Source organism: Rhinolophus sinicus, chromosome 17 (genome assembly GCF_057876585.1).
Source record: "Rhinolophus sinicus isolate RSI-liver-muscle chromosome 17, RSI-T2T, whole genome shotgun sequence".
Classification (NCBI taxonomy): domain Eukaryota; kingdom Metazoa; phylum Chordata; class Mammalia; order Chiroptera; family Rhinolophidae; genus Rhinolophus; species Rhinolophus sinicus.
In genome coordinates, this window is record NC_142517.1 from 155,732,149 (window position 1) to 155,746,678 (window position 14,530).

Here is a 14,530-nt window from a genome sequence, read left to right on the forward strand (position 1 = left end):
TGCACAGAAACACAAAGACATATTTGAAATTAATTTTTGTGAAGAGCATTTTATTATAAGTATATTTTGAGTTGTCTATGGTTTTTATTTGAAGTTATTTATTACTTTTAAACTTTAATTACTTTTACCTTATCCTCATTACCTATTTAGTTGATTGTAGAATTTTTGGCTAACGCCATTCATCTGGAATGTCCAGTGTTTGCACAGTAATATTCTTTTGTCTATACTTTTCGATATACTACCTCAAGGTAAGTATGGGACATGTTGTAACATAAATATTATCTTACTCCATTTGGGCTCTATAACAGAAGAATATAGACTGGATGGCTTATAACCCAAGGGGATAAATTTCTCACAGTTCTGGAGGCTGGAAAATCCAAGATAAAGCACAAGCTAATTCGGAATTCGGTGTCTGGTGAGAGCCTGCTTTCTGGTGCCTCGGCTGTTTTCTTGCGTGTCCTCACATGGTGGAAGGAATGGGAGCGATCTCTGAAGTCTCTTTTATAAGGGCACTAATCCCATTCATTAGGGCTTCATTTTATGACCTAATCAGCTCCCAAAGTCCCCACCTGCTACTACCATCATGTTGAGGATTAGGATTTCAACATATCGATGGGGGGGGGGGGGGGGGGAGGCACAAACCTTCTTATTCCATGACAAATGTGATGATGCCTATCCATATTTGTATAGAAAATGTGTACACAATTTCACCCTCATAGTTTTCTTATAAGTAGGCCCTTTATTGTTAATTAGGTACTTTTTTTTTTCTGAATTGAAATGTGGGAATGAGTAAAATATATGTTTTACCAAAAGTCTTTTTTTCAATGAGTCAAATTCAAACAGTATTTGAGAGTCATATATGCCCACATTGCATGAGTCATTACCACAAAGTAACAACATTTCTACAATGGAGAGTGGTACAAAGGATGGTAGAGGCAGGGGGAAAAGAGACCCTCAAGTCTGTGCTCATTGAAAGGAACAAGAAAGGCTTCAGATCAGGCAGGATCTGGGCTGAGGCTCTATAATGAAGTGGAATTTTGCCAGTTTTTTAATGGAAGAGAGCAGAGGAAATAAAATGTAGATATGCGTGGAAATGAGACAATATCACATAACTGTAAAGTTATGATGGATTTGGTATTTCCGAAAATAAACAAACCAAGGCTGGTGATAAGACAGGACAGGTAGACAGCTTGTGAGACATCGAGGTGGAAGTATCCAGTTTGCCAACTTTTGAAAAGAAATCTACTTTTCACAGAGGTAGATTTTATGACCTGTAATAACAGAGGACCTACAACCAGTAGAGGAACCAGTGACTGCATTAAATCGTGAGACTATTTCTAAGGTATCTGACTTTCATGTGAGAAATTAAATAAAAATATTGTGATGGATATTGCTGAAATGAAATATACATTATTGAGACTCATCAAAACTTCTTTTTTTATGCAAATCAGTAGTCAGGGAAAATACACAAGAAGGAGATGATCAATATGTATGTACAAAGCTTTGGCTCCTGATAAACACCCATATGATAACATCAGGTCTAGTCAGCACATTAGTGAAATTTGGCAAGATGTATGAATTGTCTTAGCAACCTCCCCTGGAAATGAAGTTTGGCTGATGCAATGCCATCTTAGGAAAGGCCAGATCTGCATATCATTAACATTTGTGTTGGTGGGTTCCCAAAAATGCTGTAGTCTGCCCCAGAGTGAGTGTTATATTGAAAGCCCCCACTTGCTATACAGGCATGTGAAACCATCTGAGAGAAGGAAAAATTAGACATTTCTTCAAGCACAAATGGCTGGTGTCTAAACTCGTTGCAATAGTGCAATGTGAAGCAGCTGCACCTGCATGGTAACTAGGGAGCTATCTGGCTATGAATGTTTGTTTCACACATCAGAATTTAAAGTAGAGGATGGAATATACTGGGCAACATCTCATGAAAATGGAGTAGGGTTTTCTTCCTCTCTTCATAATTTGTGCCTGAAGTCTTAAAATAGGAGTAAACCATGACATAATGATATTTTCATCTGTGGAAAAATACATATTTTTCTAGGCAACTAATGGCATTTAAAAGGGAAACATGCCTATTTGTTCACTGACCACTCCCACATTATAACTATCTTGGAATTTCCTTTTTAAGCAATCTTTCCTAGAGACCCAGTATTGGCTGGAGACCAATTTACTCTATGCCAAAAAGTTATTTCTCAGGCCCAATTAATTATCTAGAAAGCTCATGAAATGTGTGCCTTGGCAGGCTGGGAAAAAAAGATTTTTTAATCAGGTTTTCCAGAGGAACTCTCAGAGTTTCCAATCCAAGATCCCATTTTGGCTTGAAGAGGGTGCAAAGACAGAAACATTAATAAAGAAAACTAAGGAGTATGGTCTGTCATACAACTGTAGCAAACTTGTTGGACCAGGTCCCTCCTAGTGGATTTGAAGGGAATGGTTACAGTATCCAGAACTACAGATCTCCTAAAATGACCACAGTTATTTGGGTAACCTTAAGGAAAAGGCCTAGAAGTCAGAGTCAGGATAAAGGTCTCTTTTTGCAGCAATTTGGGCCAGATAAGTGTAACAAAATCAAAGAGGACCAAAAGGGTAGTCTGGGATCCATACCAGGTAGAGGTCCAGGAAACTGATAATAACTTAGGACTTTGCTTATTTATACCAGTTGCCCAGTGGCAACACCAGCTTCGAAGAGGCTTCAAACACACCTTCAGCTGTTCAGAAACTCCCCTGCGCCCTTATTTCTATAGCCCCAGAGGAATCCTCTTTCACACTCAAAACCAAGATTCACTCCCCTACATTTCTTCTCCCTAAGGAAAATGATACTCATTTAAGGAAAAAACCTTCAGATTACTTAAAAGGAAATGGATTTTGATCTTTAGATTTTGCTAAACTTAGCTCTTGTCATTTATTGCAATGAGCTTCTTTCAATTTCTGCCTTTGAATGTATCTCCTAAACTCCATCATAGAAACCAAAGGCATCCTCCATCCAGTTCTACTTAAAGTCCCAACGCATATCTCACCTATTTCAGGAAAGTATCCATGATATATCCGACCTAATCATGTACTATAAATTCTATATGCAAATATTTTATATTTCATGTATCAGAACTTTTGACAAAAATTCACAGGTTTGGCAAAATACTCTGTTGGCAAGACTGTGGCAAAACAAACACTCTAAACATGGCTTCTGATGGCCATACAAAATGGGAGAAACTTCTAAGAAAAGAAATTTGTTAAATTCTGGAAAAATTGCATATACATATCTTTAACCTATTATATCTCATTATTTTTAAAAGTGGAAATAAAGGGAAAAATAAGATTTATCCTGTTTTTTTCCTACATGGACTGTTAATTCAGAATAAAAATTGAAGAAAATAAATTTCTCCATTCTAGTTATTAAATGTACAAGGAATGATAGGATTAGATTGTCGCTAACTTTCAACTTCTAATAAAACAATGAATCTAAGTTGTTAAAAAATGAAATTCAACTGAGTAAATTTTAAAGAATTTATTGGCTTTTTTCAGTGATTCATGAATTGGGCAGCACCCAATCTAGCAGATGGAAAGGAGCTCCAAGGAGTTTTACGAAACGAAAGACTTTTATAGACAGAAGGGAGTAGGAACAAAGAAGTTATACTAGGCAAAAAAATGGTTTATTTATGGCAAGGTCACTTTCCTTTAGGGAAAGGCAGGGATCTATGTAACTAGTGCTAATTTGGCAATTCCTGATTTACTTGTTTAAGATTCCATTTCTGGGAGAGCCAAAACTAAAATTAAAGTCTAATTTTGGTCATGTGGATCTTAGTATAAGTGCTTCTATTTAGGGCCTGTTGTCTTGTTTTTAACAAAGTTATGATTATGAATGCCTAGTATCAGAAAAATAAAAAATAAAAAAAGAAGGCAACCTAACCTTATATTGCTAGTACACACACAATCTAGGAAGTAAAAACTTGAAAGTGATCAAACTTCTAGATCTAAGTACCAGAGGAACATGTTAAATAACGCCATGGGGATGCAATCAATAAAACTGGAAACTCGTATGGAGTATTCTCGTTTTCATCGTCATATAGTTACTTGCATAAGTTCAATAAGAATCTCTTCTCGTAACAGGACACAATTGGAAACATCAGTTATGTTACCAAGGTTTGGATTGGAATGTCATATTTGGCAATGATGTTCACAGACTCAGATGTGATCAGACAGTTTTAAGGAACTAAGGTTAAGTCAATAAAGCTTCCTTCACAAAAACAGCCTGGTCTCTTGCTGTCAGAGTTTCCAGCCCTCAGAGGTGAATGAGGAAAGTCATTTTATGGGAGGCCCAAGAACCTCAGGCTATTTGGGGAACCTTGAAAAGAGAGAAATTCACCCAAAGTTATAGGTATTATTGGTGAAATCTGATGGCAGGCAAGTCCTTGGCTTGGCTTCCTAGCCTCGAGAGGCTTTTAAAAGTCCAATCTGAGATTTCTTACCCTGAAAACAAGATTAAAAAGAGCCTCTGTGTCATCCCTATCCTTGTTTCACTCGTGTAAGTAATCAGATCAAGTTTAATGAGACTAAATTTATTTTGCAAACAAATTAGTCTTACTGTGATTATCTTTGATAGAAATGGGGGTGACTATCAATAGAAAAAATATGTTTTAATAGAAAACCATCTTACACCCTCGTGGAATAAGATTCTGGTCCTATGCATTGTCTTTGAGGTTTTATTATCTACCTGTAAGCTGGGCTGGATCCTGAATTCATTTAGTTTTCTCAAATATCTGGCTATCACTATCTAAACTACCATTTCTAATTTTCTTCCACCCTTCTGACTAGAATAACTAAGTTTATTCTTAACTTTCTACTTTAAATAAGTTCACAACTGCAAATTATGCTGTATCAGAAAATAATAATAATAATAAGCACCTCACAACATCTGCTTTGGTAGGATCAGAACTTAAAATCTTGATGTTGTTTTGTTCCCACAAATGGAGATAGGCAGAAAAACTGGAAGAACGATAAGACTTCAGAATTATGTGTGTGTGAGCGGTAAGGGAATATAGTGGTTTATATTGAACTGGTTTAAACTGGTTAGGAAAATTTAAGCTGAATGAGAAAATTGGCTAAGGCATTCCGTTACTCCCTATGGATTGCTTTACAGAGTCAGTTTAGTGTCTACTGAGTATCAGAGCTGTACTTCGAATCAGCTGATGCTTTCTTTTATTTTAGGAAAGAGGAAAACCAAAAGTTATTCTTTGAAATTTAAAGAAACACAGAACTATCTTTGAACTAATTAAGAACACTTTTTAAAATTGTATTAGGATTCTTAGTTTTTAAGGCCATTTTCAGAAAGAAAAAATTTGCCTGAAAAAATTTTATGCCCAAATCTTATAGGATGCCTGCTGCCATTTCAAATATTTGAATTCCATAGGAAACTTTGACCAAAACTCACATTATTGTATAACCATGGCAAGATTCCCCTTGTTCTTTTTACTGTTTTGCAAATGAAACTCTTCTGCTTGCAAGTTACAGATACCATTTATTTCATCTTGAACGAATAGGACAAAACAAATGAACTTAAGCATTTTACTCATAAAACATTATTAATTATTTTGTTACTTATTTTCTTTTACTTCCTGAAAATTCACATTTAAATAAAATTTTTTAGAATTTTTTAGAAATAATGAATATGCCCTCATTTTTATATTTAATATATATAGCCCTGGGTTGTTATGATTTCTTGCTATGATCATTCCAGATGTGTAATAAATATGTATTTATGATAAGGAATGAGTGCCGACCCACAATAATATGTGGAAGAAATGCCTCCCTGAGGGTTATGGCTGAGATCAACTTGGAGGTAATAAAATTACAAAGCATCTTTCACTTCTATCATTCTCTCTGAGATGACTACAGAAGAGTAGGATGTATAGTCCTGTAGTACCCATCGTAAAGATTTATACAAATTGTTCCTTTCTTTCAGATTGTTGCTGCTTTCCTCAGTGTTACATACTGTCATTAAATTCTCCACCCTCACTATTACAGCTTCCATTACCACCCACATGGCACTCCCGCTTTATCCATGGGTGGCAGATGTTATCACCATATGTCATCCGATCAATTTTCCATTCAAGGGTAATGTAATGTTTGGGGGAAAGCCAACTCACACTTTAGTAAAGGCTTTCTCTGTAGTCTTCACCAGCTATAAATGCAAGCATCTTTTCAACTTCTTGGCTCTGATACCTAACCAAAAAATCAGCAGGGATCTTAGAGATGCTTTGCATGTTTCCGTGTTAGCTGGGCTCTCTCTCACAATCACCTGCCAAATCGTTTCCTATTAAGGAGCTTGGCACTATTTTGCTTTTGTCTACTTTCATCTCAGAATATTCTGGACAGAGAATCATTAGATAGATGAATACTGGAGAGTAGCGGTTTCAGGTCTGGTTCAAAAGTCTGTTACTTCTTGTTTATTTCTAGGATCTCTAGCTCACCTCCTTGTTCCAGAAGTTGGCATTGCTCATAGATTTTGAAATTCTTATTCCATAAAATTCTAAAGTGTAGCCAAATTTAAGACAAGATCAATTTATCTGTATAGTTCTCATTTGTGCATGCTCGTTCTCTTTTCATTTTGTTTTCTTTTTTCTCCCAACTCCACTCCCACTTTTTCTTTGGATTTATCTTTCGACACTTATTGAACATGTTATTTGCCAGTCCCTGTGCTATGCACTGTATATTTAAATATTAAATAAAATACAATCCCTTCAAATTTTTCACATCTTAAAGATAAACGTTAGATTATTTTCAAACCAGTCAAGTCTAAACCAGTACATTTCCCATCCGTGGTGGGTAATTAAGATGTGAATGCTTGGGAAAAGAAGTGGAAACAATTACTTGTTTTTATTGATTCTGAAATGATCTCCCTCTTAAGTGCTGAAGCTGCCTACAATTTGGTGAAGGAATGTCTGTTTACATTATCCACAATCATCAATATTTCAAAGACTTGGATTATGTCCTTTTCCATTTTTGTCTTTTGATAACCAGTGTCAAGTTATCAAAATCTCATGGTCGAAACCCCTTAATTCCAATGAACACCTTGCCTTTCTCCAGATACTTTCTAGTTACTTTATGCCTTTCTTAACCTGTGATAACCAGTAATTACTGTGGCTTTTCAAATGTAGACAAGCTTCAATTTTATATAAAGTCAAACACATTTATTTTTTACATTTTGAATTTAGTATACTTCCAAAAGACATGTAGGTTTATAGGCATTTTTGGTAACACGAAATGATGTCCTAAGAACCAAAGTGATACCAGTCTTTTCATGAGTTACAACTAATGTTCAAACATCATCATATTTTAAGGTTTAAATTACTTTTTCTTAAATTGTAACTTTATATCTACTAATGAAAACCACCTACTACTCTATTGTTTACTCATGCTGAACTCTGAAGTTTCCTGTAGGATATTCTCGTTTGTTTATTATGGCACACCCCAGGAAATGTCAATAGAATTAGGACACTTGGATATACAGAGGTTGCCAAAAAAATGTATACACATTTTAAGAAAGGAAAAAACTATTAAAATTGTAATACTCAATATGTACCGATAACAAAAGATGTATACAAGTGATGTGTATACATTTTTTGGCACCCCCTGTATTTTACTGTTCCTCAAGAACATTTTATTAATATCACTTAATTATTGTAAAATTGGCAACTCTATTTGCAGCTGTTTTCAGCATGAATCCCTGAGGAACCCCTATTATCAATTATCTTTTTATCCAGAGCATATCATCACCAAGAAAATTCTTTATTTTTTGACACACTATTTCCCACAACCCTCTTCTAAATTAAAGGTCAGATTTTGTGATAGTTTTGGAAGCAATTTTTAAATTGATCAATTGCCCCCATAAAAATGTATACTCTTAAAGCTCTAACAAAGAGATCTTAAGGCACATTTTTTTATCCTTACAAAAATACATTGTCCCCTTTGCTCCCATTGTTATTCCTGTTACTGCAATAGTCCATGGTCTTCCTCTTTGTTATGCATTCTGCTGGGAAGCATCTCAGGGGCAGGAAGTACAGCTGCTGTTTACTCTGGGTCTTTACACATTGCCCGATTCAGCACTCCAGTTCCATAGTGTAGACCACATATGTGTATGTAAGAAACAATTTGTCTCTATTAGAATGGAATCTCCATCTCCTCAGAGACTTGGTTGTGTTTACTGTAGTATTTTATTATGAAGAAAAATATCTTTTGCATAGAAATGATTAATCAGTATTTGTGAATTCATACTATTAGAAGTACATTGCTAATTTTCTACAAATGACCAATGAATAGATTCTTAAGTTACATTGTCCCTAAGTTATTTTATTAATTATCACTGAGCATCTCTTACTGTCCGATGATTATCATGGTCTTCTCACACTTGTGGAGACCACACTGATGGTTTACTAGCCTCCTGGCACCGGGCAACGTATGGCAACCTGCACAATACTTTGGCAGTTGCACCAAATTTTATCCTTGAGTTCATACAAACTGTTTGGGGGGCTACCAACAGGTCTTGGCGTTGTGTTCACTCCTATGGATCAGCTACCTCCAGAGTAGTGTTAATACTCTTCAACACCTTTTGATTTGACACTGCTGAATCTCAATTTTAAAATGCAATTGAGGAATCCTTTAATGACTTCCTCAGTGAAGATTGGAAAGGAAAAAAATGATTACCCATTTTTTTTATGCCTTGATATGTTTATGAAACCAGAGACATGAAATAGTTCTACTGATCCTTCAGCTTGCATGAATATATTTAAATATTTTTTTTCTTCTGAAGTACATAATTTCAGATGCATCTAGATGATCATTCCTCAAGATAATCCAAATTCCATTCATTTGGCAAATCCTTGATTTTCAAAAATATAGATTTTATTAAAATAGTCTCTTTAGTCAGTTAAGCGTGAATAATTTTTATTTAATCAGTTGGTCTGTGCCAAGCCTCATCTATATCCGTAGTGGTCATTTGTATTATCCTAAAACTTTACATTTCAAATGGAGAAAACTTCACCCAGTTAATACACATTACACTGAAGTCCCTTCCAATTACAACCAGCTCTAATTTTGAGACTTCCTTGAAGGCTGGTAATTCTTTGACTCTTTTGGGTTATCTTCATTTTCCAGCTTTTTAAGACTTCTTAAATTATTTAATAATGGTGTTTAGCCTTTAGAGATTTTGTAATATTTCCTTGCCACAAAAGATTGTTAAAGTCACTCAGACTACTCTCAAAAGGTCTGTTACCTGTGCAGCTGAGTTCTCCTGGTGATCAAGGGTCCAATTGTCACGGTTCCTTAAGAAAGCATCTCTTCTGTCACTATCAGCCTCTCTTTTGCCCATCACTCTGTCAGAAGAGTGTTCAAGGTAGAGACATGTAGCAGCAAGCAAGACCACTTTTCGCCTCTGCTTATATTTAGCTTCTTTGAACTGAAGAGACAGCCTGTGGCTGATGTGCTAGAAGTTCCTCGTTCTGGGTATACATAAAACACTGACCCTGTCTCCATTTCTTTATCTCTCATTCATTCTTAAAACTACTTCCATATGCCTCCTGCCCCAACCACTCCACTTTCCGTTCACCAAGCACTAAAAGTCATATTCAATGGGTGACAACAGTGCTGCTAAAAATTAAGTCTAACAGAGAAAGACAAGTATGATATCACTTATATGTGGAATTTTTAAAAGCCAAACTTGTAAAACGAGAGAATAAAATGATGGTTACCAGGGGATGGGGGTTAGGGTGCAGGACAGATATTGTTTAAGTCTACAAATTTACTAGTCGAATAAGCCCTAGGGATCTAATGCACAGCACAGTGAATATACACAACAATACTGTACAATAGTCATTGAACTTGCCAAGACACTAGAACTTAATTATTCCAACCAGTAAAAAGAAAGGATAATTATGTAACATGGTAGAGATACTAATTATCACTACAATGGCAATCATATTACAATATATACATGTATCAAATTAACATTGTTATACACCTTAAATTTATACCATGTCGTATGTCAAATCTATTTCAATGAAAAATAATAAATAAAAATAAAATAAAGGTGCATCGGACTCCCTGGGGAATCTTGCTAAAATGTAGATTACGAGTCAGTTGACTGGCACAGGGGCTGGAAGTCTGCATCTCAACAAGCTCTCGGGCATACCTGACTTCAATGAAGTACACTTTGTATAGCAAGGCCCTAGATAGGGCATCTTCCCGAAATTCTCTACTCCTTCGGATTTTGCTACAACACTTTTTTGGCTCTCCTCCTTGCTAACTGTTCCTCCTAAGTATCGTTTCTTCATTCCATGTCCTCTGTTTTTTCTTTATGAATGTAAGTCATCCCCCGAGTTTCATGCTCAATCTACTTCTCTTTCTAGAGTGATGATTCTCAGACTTTAGTGCACAAAGAAAGTTAACCGGGAAATTTATTAAAACTTATTAAAAACGGGGCTTCCTAAACCCCACCCCTGAGACTCTGATTCAGTAGGTATGGGTGGAGTCCTAGTCTGCGGTTTTAATTTTGATAAAGGAGTTTGTCAGGCCACAATTCTGAGAAGCATTGTTCTAAAGGCATTCATTCACTCTCATTGCTCTAACCATACCCTAAATGATTTCTAAATTATACCTAGGCCCGAGTACTATCCAAGATTTCAACTGCCTATATAATATTTCAATTGGGATATTAAAACAATTCAAAATTTCCAAACTAAATCTGTTATCTCCCCTGCATTCAACCTATTTTTCTTCCTCTACATGAGATAATGGTGCCATAATTAACCAGAAAAAATCTGGTTAGATTTTGTGTCCAAGGAACACTGGTCTACTGAGTCCCTGATCTACAGCACAACTGGGATAAGAATAAGAGTTTGATAAAGATGCTGAGTCACAAACTCCTCAAATCCTAATTCCTGAAGTCTGGTGTCAGGCCCAGGGGTGTGCATTTTTAACAAGGCTTCCTTCAGTGATTCTGATGCAGATGGCTTATAACCCACTCTCTCAGAAATGCTACCCTAGGGATATCTCCAGCTCTTCCTAGCTGGAGACCAGAGGGGCTTCAAAAGCATTTTCCATGGCAGAAGGCTTGGGGTGGGTGTAAGGAATAGCTTAATCTTCCCCTTATCTTTCTCAGAGCCTCCAAAGCTACTCCAAATGACCACCCATATTAAGTAAAATCACTACACGTGTTCTATCTAAAGCCAGCTTCAGGTCACGTTACCAGCCACTCGCCTCCTGAGGAGAGTGACACCCCTAAACCTTTTCCTTACAGTTATTTCTGAACTACCAGTATTTGCCCTCATGCCAATTACTCCTGGAAATAAAAAATACTTTCTTGCCACTTCTCTCTTTTTTCTCCCTTTGATCTTATTTCCAGGAGGACATATTCCTGATTTAAGAATTGAAAGAGCAAAGCCTATAAATATCTCAGGTAGGCAGTACATGCCTTGAAGGTGGAAATAACATCCATTGTTTAATTTATAGCTCCCCGAGGAAACTTTTTCAGACCACCTCCACTAGAGAGAGCTCAGTTAATAGCACCTTTTATAATAAAGAGCCGTGGTTTGTATTGTATTTAAAAAATTAAAAATACAATTTGTATTTATAGTATATGCTCCTGGTCTGAAATCTTTGTTAGTCCCTACCTAAGCTCCTTTAAGCAAAAAGGATTGGCTTTGTTGTCTTAAAGAATTCTAACTTGATGTTTTCCTCAATTGTCCTTTTATACTTATTAGGCCTTTCAGTTCAGAAGTGAAGTGATTTTGCCCAGGTTATTAGAATAAAATTGAAGTTCAATTAGTTACTTTGAGACATGACAACTAAGTGATTACCCCTTTTTAATCTTTAACAAGCTCCATTATTTACATAGGCAAATTGATGCCAGCATTTTAGAAATCTGAGGTAATGCAAACCACATAACTTTGAAATAATGGAACATTCTGATACTCAGGAAACTGTATATGCATGCTATTATCTTGTTGTCCAGTCTCAACTTTCTCTGTCTACATATCACAATGTACCATGAGGAGATACCTTTTTTTCACTGAGAAAAGTCAATGGGAGATGAATAAATAGGCAATTTACTTAGGTTTTACCCTGAGTGCTTTGCTTTGATTTCAGGTGGGAGAGGCATTGATTGACCCTATTTTCTTAAATCCAAAGCAAGACATTTTACTTCAGCTGTGTTCACCTACAGGTATTTTCCATAGTTTGGAGCTATTCTTTGACATATCTTTCATCTCTTTATTCCATTCCTCTCCGTATTCCTTTTCTCCGCTCCCTTTTTCTCTCCCAGCTGCAAGTATTTGTCCTCCAGAAGAGTGGGGGTGGGAGGGAGTGAGGGAGGGAAGCAGAGCAGGGAGCATGAGCCAGAGAATGCCAGGATCTGGCTTTTGTTATTGGTCGGTTGCTGCCTGAAGGAATAGAGGAGGGTGGAGTGAACTCCTCAGTCTGATCTGACGGAGCCGAAGTACGGAAACCATATTTACAGGTAAGAGCAAAAAAGAAGAGAAAAATTTATTTTTCTTTGAAAGGGAATGCTATCAATTCCTATTCAGACAATTTTATGATATGAAAATCATTCCGTAGACATTTCCCGAAAGTGTGTCCTTTTCCTTACTCGAGGAAGCTTTGCAATTGAGTTGTCCTTTCTCCCTGCAAAGCCCTTAGCTGATAAAAACACCAGAGGCATGTCTTATCCTTGATAACTTTCTAAGCAAGTGTATTGAAGCAAAGTTAATAGATAAGATGAGTCGTCAAGTATCTTTATTTATTCAAGCTTATGTTATTGGGAATCAAAGGAAGGGTGAGGACAGCTTGCTAAATTCCACAGGTCCTGGGAAAATGGAGCTTTATCTTAATATACAATATAACATTTCATATGGGGTCTTCTAATACTTACAGTGTAGTAGGTGGTTTAGAAAATAATTTTTGTTCTTTGTAGACCCTTTTAGTGCTACTTTAGAATGAATGGTATGTGTGCATTTAAGCCCTTTAATTTACTCCTTTGATAAATTTCATGGTACTGAGTAGTCCTTTCATTTTATTTAGTAAACACATATGATAATTAAACAATTGTTTATGTTTGTCAACATACATACTAGGACCATTTTCTTTAAAAGCTCAGAAACCTATTTGTGAAGGATTAAACATTGCTGTAAAAATTGCATCTTAATTGGCAAGTTTCACTGGTAGTTTTGATTATCAATCAAATATATCAAGCTAAGAATGCCATCATAGCATTTGTATTTTTGGGAATATTTCTAGGGCAATGTGGTTTTTAAAGCTCAAAAGTTAAGATTTTACTTTACCAGTAGCTTATATCTCTTAATATTGTTTTGTTTTGTTTTGTTTTCTCTTAGGGAAAATAGGAGTGCAAAATATGCAGACTAAATGCTAAACTTACAGTAAAGACATATGAAAAATGATTTTACTCCAAGTCATTTCATTTTATAGTTATTTTAATTTATAAATACAGGTCGATAAGGGTGGGGGAAGCTCATTAAAATTGAACTTCTTTTAAGTAAGATTATTACTGCCATGGGCACACTGGCAGTTGAGTAATACTTGGTGATTATAATAAAAGAAGTCTTTCAATGATGTACAGATTTTTTCATATATTTTAAAAATACTTTTGAATGAATCACAGACTAATAGGAATGAATATGAATAATTTCTAAGTTTTTTAGGGGGTCTTATTTTTGCCTTTTGTTTTTTAAGATATGGATTTTGTCTTTAAATAGCAGATAAAAACGTAATATTTCTTGCAAAATTAACAAAAAGAAAAACTACTGAATATTGAGTAAAAATTATCTAAATGAATGGAGGACTATCTTAAATTTCCTAAATGTACTAAATATAGTGAATAATATGTTTACACACTTAAGTGCCATATTGGCCCATGCAAATATTCTTGCATGGTTCTTTTCTGAATTATTTCTAGATTTCAGAAATCATATGATACTGAGATGTTGCCATGTTTCTCACTGACAAATTCTTCTGATCTTGGTTTTTTAAACAAAATGATGGTAGGAATTAATTCACACCCTAGGTTGGAATTTAAGGTGATATATAAGACCAGATATTTGCCTTCTTCCTGATAAGTGTTAGAGAAAATAAGCCAAGGCAGTTATATTTTTTGGAAATTATAAATTCTGAGTAAAGCTACCTCCAGGAATGAAGGAGAATTGATGAAAATTAGAGAGCAGAGTTCCACATGGTTTTAAATTATTCTGTTTCCTTGGAAACCAGCTGCTGCAGATGCATTTTGCTTTCTTTGGCTAAAAATATCATCCTTTTAATAATCGCTAAGGGAAAGGTTCTGAATAAAACCAGAGTATATTGTTGCTGTTTTTTATAATTTCCTTAATGGTTCACATATTTTGGATGAAAAGTAGATAAACCCTCTCTCAGCATTTGCTATCGTTCACTGGCAGACGTCTGCATGAGCCATCTCCATGAGATAACTGGGAGTTTTTACTGCAGAGACTACAGGGGGAGA

At 35.6% G+C, this 14,530-nt stretch overlaps 1 protein-coding gene across 2 annotated transcripts in view; it reads left to right on the forward strand.

The window, feature by feature from the left end:
• The first annotated feature begins 12,402 nt into the window (after positions 1-12,402).
• Positions 12,403-14,530, forward strand: part of CSRNP3 (cysteine and serine rich nuclear protein 3) — a 190,954-nt gene continuing 188,826 nt past the window's right edge. Inside the window, exon 1 of one of the 2 annotated variants that reach the window (XM_074337251.2) lies at positions 12,403-12,520. The gene's annotated coding sequence lies outside the window, so the exon portion shown is untranslated. The remainder of the gene's footprint in view (positions 12,521-14,530) is intronic. The other variant, XM_019727331.3, reaches the window with a different exon arrangement.